The following is an 11,687-nucleotide window of genomic DNA, read 5'->3' on the forward strand; positions in this document are numbered from 1 at the left end:
TTGGTCTAATGAGTATTCCAGATTGGAAGAACCTTTACTACCATGTCTGGGGAATATGAGGAACCACAGGAAATATCAACAAAATCAATGACAATGTCCCTAGACAATTCTTTCCACATTTTGGAGTTCTGTTGTTTTGATTGTTGGTAATTGCCCAAAAAGGTCCTGTTGCACCAAGACCATGCCTGACAGTAACAGCAATAAGAACAACAAACCCATGCCAGGAACTCTGGCTTCTCAATGCTTCTTATATATCTTCTCATTCCAACCACACACCACTGTTTGTGATGGCTGTCATTATTGGTAACTCGACTGGGTTGGAATCAACTAGGAAGCATACCTCAGGGATGTTTGTGAGTATATTTACAGAGAATATTAACTGAGGACGGAATACCCACTATTAATATGCAGTGTCCTCTCCCACATGTTGGGTTCCAAGAATGAATAAAAAGGGAGGTGGAGAAAATCAACTGAGTACCTGTGTTATTTCTCCTTACTTCCTGACTTTAGACACAATGTGACTCTCTCACTCCCACCTCCATTGTTCTCATTAAGAAATGAGAAACTGTCATTTCTTACACCATGGGTGAAACCGAACCCGTCCTTCCTTCAGTAGCATCTGCTGTGAATTTTTGCTGCAGCGGTGAGAAAAGTAACCGATACATGTTTGATAGATAATTTCAGGGTTGAAATTAAGGTCAGCTCAGAAATATCTGTCTCTTAAGCCCTGATATTAACCCCAATGATGAAAGGGTCCCTTGATCTAAGAACAAGAAAACCGTAATGGGAGCAGAGGAAGATGAGAGAATAATTCCTTAATAATGAGGTACAGTTCATAAAGAGATTGGCACAAATATTTCCTGAGAATTTCCTCTAGTTTAAACAGTGTTAATCAGTGTCTGTCAATGCCCTGCTCTCAGGGAAGGCCTCCTAGAGGAGGGGTTGGCATTGCAAGAGGCCTGGAAGTTTAGTGGGATTGCCATAGGAAGCGAAAGAGGTGAAAATATCTTTATCTGCGTAGTTAGAGAATCTGGAAAGAAAACTCAAGGAAAACTGAAAGAGAGAGGTGTAGGTGGAGAAGTTAAGATCAAATCACAGATGCTCTTGATTGACAGGGACAGGAGTTAGGGCTGAGTGCATACGAACAATGCATACTGATTAGATGTAAGGTCTGGATGGATTGAGGACAGCTGCACATCTCCTTGCCTGTGGCTTCTGGGAAAACAACATTATTTAACCTCAATAATTTAGTCCTGGAACATATCATATTAAAGCCTCAATTATTGTATATATATATATACACATATCTGTGAGTGTGGTTTATACATATGTATGCATAAAAACGTATGTGGAGATGCCAGAGGAGGGTATTAAATGCCCACCACTATCACTCCTCTCCACTGAGGCAGGATCTCTCCCTGTACTTGGAACTCATGTTCTCCCTTCTTCTCTGTTATCCTGACATTCACCAAGCCCCAGTGATATCTCTGGCTCCATCTCTCACAACACTGAGGTTCCAGGTACATGAGGCCATACCTATTTACATGAGTTCTGGGTTCAGACTCATGTCCTGTCCTCATGATTGTGAGAAAAATACTGTTACCCACTGAGATATCTTTCCAGCCCCCACATCAGGTATTTAAAAAAAAAATCTTTGTGAGACAGGTATCTACCATGTAGTTTAGTTTGGCCTCAGCCCGCTTGCTCAGTGTTATGACCCTACTCAATCTATTTCATGCTGGTCCGTCAAAGTTCTAGCAAGAAGGGGACTCCAAAGATTTCAGAGTCTATTCAAGGCAAGACTTCAAGTCCAGTTGGAATGAGTTACCTTCCCCTATGTCCAGAATCCTCTCTTTCTTTATCTGGTTAGAAATAAATATTTTCTTATAACCCAAGTCTTTATATACAGCAGAGGCTTAAGTATATTCTTTGAGTAGCTAGTTGGTCATTGTCCCTCAACCTGGCAGCATGTATTCCTGTGCCAGACATATTTCTAAGCAATCTAACTCTTCTGCACAAGATTTCTGGGCAGGGGTTTTTATGGTTTTTTGCTCTACTTTCCAGTTCTACTCAGAATGAAAATACTGGACTGGAGCTTCTGACTCTTGGTTTATGTGTTCACCCATTAGAACTTAGGGTACATTAGTTTTTTTAAAATTTTTACAATTAAAGGCCTCTAGATGACTTTTTCTATTTTTTGTTTTTGAGACGGTCATAAATGTTTGCAATGTAACATGATCATATATAATTCTACTTATCTCCTCCAACTTTTTCTATATCCCTCCCAACATGTACCATCCCAGCTTCATGTATTTTCTTCATTTGATAACACACTAAGTCTAGTAAGTCTTACCCATATGTGCATGCGTGTGGGGCCATCCACTGGAGCATGGAAAACCTACCAATGGTCACACCTTCAAAAAGAATGAGCCTCCTTCCCCTAGAAGCTATCAACTACCGCTAATTCCCCAGTAAGTGATAGGACCTTCTGTCCACGTTCAATTTAAGTTGGCTTGACCTTATGCAGGTAAGCACAACTCCTGTGAGTATATGAGTGTGGTAGCCAGGTCACATCTAAAAGACAGCATGCTGTACCACTCCTGGCCTGCTCTTGCATTCTTTCTGTAATATTCCCTGAGCCTTTGTGAGGGTGTGTGTTTACATGAGCAAGTGCCATGGGGCGGGTGGCATTGATAACTATTCCATTAGAGCTGAGAACTCAGGGATTTTTGTTTGTTTGTTTTCTTTTTGTTTGTTTTATTCTCAGGATATTGAGCAATTCTGTGTTTTCTGCATCGATTGCTACCCATTATAAAAAGAAGCTTGTCTGACCAAGGTTGGGGGCAGTCCAGGTCTTGTGTTAGTTAGGGCCTCCTATCTGGGTCTAAAACTTGCTCCGGGAGTTCCAGGTACATTTGCAATAGCTATTGCCCACCTCACCTCACCTGCCCTCAATGTCCCCATACTCTTGCTCTTATGCCCTCCAAGTATCCTAAGAAGAATCCCTTTGGATTAATCAGAACAGACAACTTCTTTGTATTGACACTAGCTTATAATTTCAAGTTATCTCCCTGCTCAACCTGCTCACTGCCTCCTGAGCAGTTTGCTGCTTTTCTTGTTGGTCTCTTGACCAAATACAGTTGTGTTTGTACAAATTACTGTATTTGGTCTGAAATAGGAACTTATCTGCATTTCCTTGCTTTTCTTCAGCAGTAGGATGTTTCCTTACTCTAATTTTAGAAGGCTAGCCCAGCCAGCAAGCAGACCCTGGCAGCTACCTGTGTTCCTTAGTACCCAACAGTGTGGTGTAGCTGAACAGGTCCAGGTTTATATACAAGAGAGACGAATCTGAAACAAAGCTTACACTGTACTTGTTCCCCTGCCTCAGCTAATCTTTGAGCTCTTGTACTGAGCTGTTTCAAAGAATTACAAGTTTCAAATCATCATGGAGTTCTATTCCTTCCTACTCATATTCTGTTACCTTTCTGGGTTAGTAGAGATAGTAGTTGATGAGTGAAGCAACTGTGACAAGTGATGCTTTGTTCCATTTTAACCCCTAGAAACTAGAATTGGGGGTGTTCAACTGATAGGACACTGTAGTATGGTCTTTGAGCCCATTTAGTGGATTTGATCAGTGATTTAATCAACACCATGCACTATGACTATCTATACCCAGCTTTCTATGCCAGGGGCAGGATAGTCAATCTAGGCTTCAGTTGCTTTCCAGATTCCCATAGCAAAGTTATTGAAATCTTGTGCCACGCTCCTTGTGCTTGGTACCAATTCCAGAGAAGGGGCTACTGTAAGGGACCATTGGGCTAAGAAGCAAAACAAGCTGAGAATGGAGTCAAGGACAGGAAGGATTTACAGTTGATGTCTACTGGAGCTTCAGACCGAGAAGGTATGGTGAAGAGACTTATAGCCTTTCACCATCCCCCAAGTTAGAGCCTCACCAGACTGTGTCTTAGGAAGTGTCATCTTCCCCAGAATCAAACAGGAAGAAAATCCATCATTCTAAAAAATGGCATGTTTAGAAAGTTCCCAAAGTCTCTCCGCCTTCATGTCCTGCCAGCGTCTACTATGCTTCTCTAGTCATTGGGCTCCAATTAAAAGAAAATTATGGTCATGAATGGGGTCACAGACCATTAATTTTAGAACTCAGTAGGCAGGGGCAGATAGATTTCTGCAAATTCAAGGTCAGTCTGGTCTACAAATCAAGTCCCAGATCAGTAAGACTCTGTCTAAAAAGAGGTAGTCTTATCTTTTCTATTATATACTTGGAACTATATTTTTTCATGATTATCTTCCTCATTTGACTGTGAACTCTGATGCCAGCAACTGGCTTCATTAGTGCGTGGATCTTCTGTCAGAGATGGAGTAGACACCTTGACCTGCTCTATGGAATAAACCTCCCCCTATGTTTCTGTATGGGCAATTAGTGGCACATGAAAAAAGCTCATTAAAGGCTTATATCGTCAAGGGACTTGGTGTTCACATTGCTTCTGTAGCCCAATGTATGTAGACACCTGGAATTCAGACCACTGCATTAGGAACTTGCTCACATATGTTCCATGTATGAGGCTTGCTATCTCGAATTGCACGATACAGCCAGTTCCAGAGGCACTATAACTGAAGTTATGTGGACATCCTGTTGCTGGCCATTTGGGAATGGATAAATCTTTGGTCACTTATGTTTGCGTAAAAATGCTTTAGCCAGCCTTTCCTTACCCTGAGGATTGGGTCTGCATTAGACAATGAGATACAAATCTTTTCCCCTGGAAAGCTGTTGCTTCTGAGATGCCATGTGACATTTCCTTTCCTACTGAATACAAGTTCCCTGAGACCTGACAGGATGTCCTCTATCTCACTCAGCTTGTGGATTTTAGCCTTGTGTTGCCCCTTGAGCTAGCATATCACTAGGTGAACACCAATGCCAACCACTGAAATAAATTGCTCTTAGTTAAAGAAAAGAGGCATATTTGTTGAAGGGGAAATAGTTCCTCATTTGGGGAAACATAACTCATAACCATGAGTCACAAAAATGGTGAAGGACCAGCAAGATGACTCAGTGGTTTATAGGTGTTTGCCACACAAGCCCGATGACCTAAATTTGATCTTTGGGATCCATGTGAAGGTAGAAGAAGAGAATTGACCCAACAAAGTTGTCCTCTGACCTCCACTTGTGTGCTGTGGGATACATCTCTCTCTTTCAAGCCCTTTCTCCCCTCACATATATGATGATGGACACTCTAAAATAATCCCACACTCAGAACTGAGTAAATAAAGGGTTATTTATTTAGGGGTAGACTCACAGATCTTAGTCCTCTGCATGAATGGGACAGGAACTGAATCCAGAAGCCAGGAGAGAGAGTGAGCACTTGCTTCATGTTGGCATTTATAGTATAAGAGGCCACACCCAAGTGAGCTGGTATCTTAAAGGCTACTGGCTGAAAGAGTTCCTACAGCACCTCCCCTTTTATTTAAATAAAAATATCTAAGCCTAATACAATATTATATACAATAAGAACAAATATCAAGTATAAAAATTAGAATTACAACCAGCATAAACAATATCAAACAAGAAACATATGCTAAATGTTTCAATAATTATCCAATCCTAAGGAGTCTAAGTCTTGTAATTAGAAATAGCTTGGCCAAGTCAGGAGAGGAAAGTAACTATGACTATCTAATCTTCAACCCCATCAAAGACCTGAGAAGGGAGATAATATTACTTGAGTAAACAGGAAGTGCAATCAAGCAACTTCCAAAATGTGCAAGAAATGACAGAGACAACTGGCTACCTGGGTAGTCACCCAAAGTTTCATTTGTAACATTGGAACAACCAACTTTGGCTAAGGCCTAGAATAATTGACAGACTATTTTCAGAGGCAAGAAAATTTTCAGAACCATCTTACCCTGTCTTGGCAAGATTTGACATGACTGTCTTTTTACTTGTATCCTGCTTGTCCTGTCTGGACACCATGTGTTTTGTCAATGGCTGAGGCATGGATAGTTCCATGCCCAAAAGCCAGTTTGTCAAGAAAAAAAACAAGGTCCAAGTGGAGTGACTTTGGTGCCTAATATTTTCTTGGGAATAGATCAGTGCTTCCAGGAGCAATCATGTCTAACATCAACAGAATCCTAAGTTATTAAATGCCATATTCTACAGTTCATTGAAGTGGTTGAAAATTACCTGCTATGCAGAATACAATCTCTATGTATCTAAAGAACCTGATTAGTCTAACTATAAGTATGATAATCATGGATGACTATTAATCTATAATACTTAATACCTATATAGCTTAAAGACTAAGACTTCATATTAGAATATTAAATAATCTTTAAACAACTGTGCAGCAAATGAGGACAATGACTTCAAAATGTAAACAATGTATAAGTATCTTGATCAGAGGTAAAAATGTACAGTGCAATATGATACATGTATCCTAAAGTTGTATCAATTTACATAATGTCTTAAGCAGAGGTAGAAGCATGCATGCATACAATATGACAAAATAGTTTTGCCTAGATATGCAAATATTATAAACAGAAATAGGAGTATATTTAATATAATTTGAATTTCTATCACTATATAAGAATCTATATCAAGGTAAATTGCCTATAAATAATAGCTCACAAGTATTCACTCTATTACTCACTATTATTTTTAGTGTAAGTTTACACTAATCTACCTTTATACCATCCAATTTCCCTTTTTCTTCAAAGAGATACCTGAGCCTACATGATTTGTACCCCAACCCCCAACCCTATACCAGTTATAATCAGCCCCTAATTGATGTCCCTAACCCTGAAGACAAACTTTGTCATCTTCTAGAATTACTTCCAGCTGTCATGGGGGCAATATTCTTTCTATGGGATTCTGTAAAAGTAAAATGATGGTCAAGTTTCAAGATTACTGTCTGGTATAATTGCAAATAGTCTCTGAGTACTCAGTAGAGTTTTTCTGAAGTTCTGGTCAGAATGTTGTAATAAGGTACACCATTCCAGCTAAACAAGTTGGAATCATTTTGAGCATCTGGTATCCAAAACCAGTCTTAGAGGAGCACCATCAGCATCATGACATCATATCAATCAGGTGGAGTCATTGTGGGGCCCCATCTTCTTCCTGGATTACTGCAGGAAAATTTATTGTTCATTGTGGAAAGCTTAAACATTATTTATATAGACATAGACAGAAAGGCTTCCCACACCACATATATAATAAAACTAAGTTTTAAAAAAATCCCAGTAAGTTCACTAGCACAACTCCTGGCAGAACTGCACCCATGGAAAAAAAGCTGATCTTAGAAACACTCATATAGGATCTGATGTATTTTGTTTTTGGTTTTACTCTGAATACCAGTAAACGCCATAATAATTCTGTTTAGTACCCAAATCATGTTTGTTCTGTTACTTATCAGGATTTTTCTTCCTCTTTCCCGTAATTATTTTCCGTGTATGCCTATTTTATTAACTTAGGACAATACTCACTCTCCCACTGGTCCTTCATACACTCTGGAATTTCAGTATCTAGAGCTATGTTTACAGTCCAGCTGTGTAACTGGATTGCAGATACTACCTTGGTGAAATCCCAAGTCTAATAGCATAGCTGCTCAGAGAGGGATTCTAGGGAGATCCCTAGAAGACATGATGACCTGATTGAGTCCTTATGAAAACAGATTGTGCAGTGCAGATTGGACAGCCATAAATTCCAAGACTTGAAAGGCCATCTGTCTACATACTTATTCTCTTTGAAGGCTGTTTGCAACTTTTGCTAATGTTGCAGTATCAAGTCAACACAATGGCATGCATAGAAAGTACAATGTCAATGAGAAAACTTCTCTTGACTTCACTAATCAAATGCGAAGATAAGTTAATTCCTTGCTATCTTCCATCTTTGTGTTACTGACTCAGTCAAGGAAAAATATGGCCCAGAGCTTGCTTTGCAAACTTGAAACATCATACCTGAGCACATGGGTGTGCTAGGTGGACCCCTCTGGTTTTCTCACACAGTACCCACAGCCAACAAGTTGAAGACAGTAGAAGAGTTCATGCTCTGGCTGTGTGCTAGCCCTTCTCACTTGATGTTGAGTTAGATAGGCCAGAAGGCCCCGTAGGCTGGTTCTCTAGTTTTCTTCTTCCTTTGGGCCCCAATATACCACCTCGGGACCCTTAGTTTCCTGGCAGTGGCTATCTCTAGCAGACTGATTGCTTCTGGATAGATCCAGTACTACAGATTTAGCCAGGGATTAGGCTGCTCTGAATTAGAATCCTAGTTCTGCCTTCAGCAATTGTGCAGCTTGAGCCATTTAGCTACCCAGTGACTCACTCTCATCCATAAAAGAAACCCAATAATTCTTTTGGCACAGGGGAAGTTTTGGCTTTCAATGAAAAAACTAGAATTATTTCAGCATAGTGGTTAGGAACCTACTCTGTAAAGTCACAGAGCTGGGGCATTGCAAACAACACATTGGCTGGCACCTCTTCTCAGTCAAGCGCTCTATATAGCCACATCAGTGCTAGCAAAGAGTCACTACTGACATCCCATGAAGTCAACTGAAAAGAAAGCCAAGTCTTCTGGAGTTGGGGAAACTTGCCCAAAGTTTCAGGGGAGGGTGGACCAGATACTTCATCATGTATTCTGATTCTTCTTCTGTGCATCCGGTTGGGCCAGGGTAGGAACTGACTGATCCCAAATTTCAGCACACATAGCTACCCTGAGAGCTTAGGAAAGAAAACAGGTAGCATCTCTACAAGTTTACATGCAGCCCAAAGGAACCAGCTTTGGGAGCTTTCTCATGGCCTTGAAAATTGTGGGCAAAAGGATAGCCAGGCCCCAGCCTTGCTTCTTGCCATCTTTTTATCTGGTGGCTCTACTCTTAGGGTTCCTTGTAGGCTCCTCAGTGCTAGCGAACAAGACTCAGAAGCAGGCTTTTCCCAGCCTGTCCCAGTTCCTCTCCTGGCTGCTGCCTGGCAGAGCTGATGTCCAACTCGGTGTTAATGATTAACGCACAGTGGTGGGATCGCAGAGTTGCTGAGAGTACTGTGTCCAAGAATGAACCGCATTGCTAAATCAGTGAAGACAGTTGCCAAGGTAACCCCCATGTAATCTATTTAACCAGCTCCCCAAACACCAATCAAGGTCAGATAACGCACTCAAGCACCATATGAACATACTCAGACAGCATCAAGCTTTGTAGTAAGACAGCAGGGAAGGAGAAACCTCATTAGAAATAAAGATAAAAAGCACCGTAAATATCATTTTGAAAAGTGTTAATTGGGAATGCACAGGCTTGAGTAGGGGCATAGCCCACCACTCTGGGGCATGTCCTGGCCACAGAGGAAGCCACTAGAGGCTGTTTGTTAAGTGCTGCTGCAATCTTCCCAGTCAGGATCAAAACAAAAAGCACCACTGGACTAAATTATTCATGTCGACTTGTTTATTAATGCAAAGCTTGTATTTACATTTCAGCCTAATAGGGTGGGTATTTCTCCCTTTAGGGACCCCTTACCTGCTTTGACCATTCAACCAGGGGCCTCCTCCCCAGAATTTCTCAACAGATTCAAATTTCTTCAAAGACTCCAAGGAGCAATCAGTACTGCATTTCCTCTCCCCTCACCTTGCCAGACTCTCCAGAGAGCAGGCAAAGGAAAAAGATCACTTAGCAAAATTGCTGTCTCATGCCATCTCATTTCCTGCTCTGAGGGTATTCACATAAAAGAGCCTAGGTAGACCGCATGGAGGAGAAAGGTAAGGTGTAGAGTAGTAGAGAGGGTTCCCATCTCCACGGGGACTCTCAACCACAGGCTGTAGTGTTGCCATGCAAAGTCACACCTGCTAGACAAGAAGGAGGGAACCAGTGTATCACAAACAATGATCCTAAATCAGCCCTTCCCCTGGGTGGGCCTTCTCCAGAACCAGTCTTGTCTACCTGGGCCCTCTGCAGAGTATCTTATCTGTTAAGCATCAGGATGACTGTCTTATTCATTCGACTTCTGGTTTACTGGCCAGTCTTCACCTAGTCCACCATCATGGCCTTGTCTCCTACGGTCCATAAGAGGAGGGTTTCTAGCAATAGCCTTGCATTAATTAGTCCAGCTACTCCCAGTGCATATCCTGGCATTGGGTTTTATGTTCTCCAGCTGTTGTGATGTTTTGTTTCTTATCTTCACTATATAACCTGGCACTCATGTGCATACACATAAACCACACACACACACACATACACACACATATGCACAGACATACACACTCAAGATCCTTGACAAATAGTTTTAGAAGAGGCTTTCCTTCAGCTAAAGTGGATGCAGTCAGTTATTTCAGATCTGACCTGCAGGTAACATTAAAAGTCCATTACACTGTTTCCAATGACTACAATTGTACTTAATATGCAGTAACACAGGGGAGCCATTGTTGCCTCTTAGCCTCAGCACCAGCCCAGCCGCCTCCTAACAGGAAAGCCTTTTGCAAAGGAAGACACATGCTGAAACCTCCCTGTCCTCACTAGTTACTTACTTTCTGAGAAAAAGGAAGACCTTCTCAAAGCTTTTTGGGTCAAGAGTTGAGTGAATTTTGGTGGAAGTGTTCCTAAAGTGAAGAAGATCCCAGTGGCAATCTTCCAGGGGGAATTGTATCCCCCTGAGGGAATTACTGTTATATGCTGTGAAAGGCACACATGGAAAGCCTCATTAACCTCAGATCAACACCCCAACTTCCCTAAGGATCTTTCTGATTTCCTTTTTCCCCAGCTGGGGACAGCTGAAGAAGGAGGCTGAGAGGCAATCAAAGGGGCGGGCGGGGGGGCGAGGCCCTGCTTCAGATCCTTTCATTTCCTGTGCCCGATCCTCTCTCCCAGACCACTGGGCTCCTTATGTAAAAGAGTCTCGAGAAATAGCCCAAACATCCATTGATGAATGGCCTAATAAACAAGATAATGGTCTAGTAAAACGCAATAATACTAGGAATTACTGTCAAAGCCAGCTTAACAGCTCCACAAAAACTTAGAATCATCACATGGCCTGCAATTCCACTCCTAAGAATATGCCATTTCACAGAGAAACAGGTGTTCAGACAAACACCTGGAGAGGAATGTTCACAGCCACACGATTCAAAATTGCCTAAAGATAGAAGGAACACAAGTCTCCCACAAATAAATAGACAGACATGCTATGGAGTAGCCATAAGAGTGAGGGCTATTTGACATTTAAAAATACATGGGATTCTGACATACACTACAAAATATATGGCCTTTTATGATGTTATGGTCTGGGACATCAGCCACAGAAGGAAAAAAATACGTAAAATTCTACTTCTACGAATCATCAAATCCATATAAACAGAAGGGAGAAAGGTATTTACCAGGGTCTGAGGGAGGAGCTAGTGTTTGACATGACAGTGTTCTGTGATTGTACAAGGATGATGATTACACAACAATGTGACTGTACTCAGTGTTACTCAACTGCCTTCTAAAAATGGCTAACATAGGTTTGGAAAGATGGCTCAACAGATATGAGCACTTGCTGCTCTTGCAGAAGACCCACATTGGGTTTCCAGCACCCATGTGATGGTTCATAACCATCTGTAACTCCACTTCCAAGAGGTCTAATGTCCTCTTCTGGCCTCCACAGGCACTACATGTAAATAGTACACTTGGGCAAAATGTAATGGCTAATCTAGTCAGGGATAT

The sequence above is a fragment of the Microtus oregoni genome, unplaced genomic scaffold, assembly GCF_018167655.1.
Source record: "Microtus oregoni isolate MIOR12 unplaced genomic scaffold, Mior012 000067F_ref0000223, whole genome shotgun sequence".
In the NCBI taxonomy this organism is placed as follows: Eukaryota; Metazoa; Chordata; class Mammalia; order Rodentia; family Cricetidae; genus Microtus; species Microtus oregoni.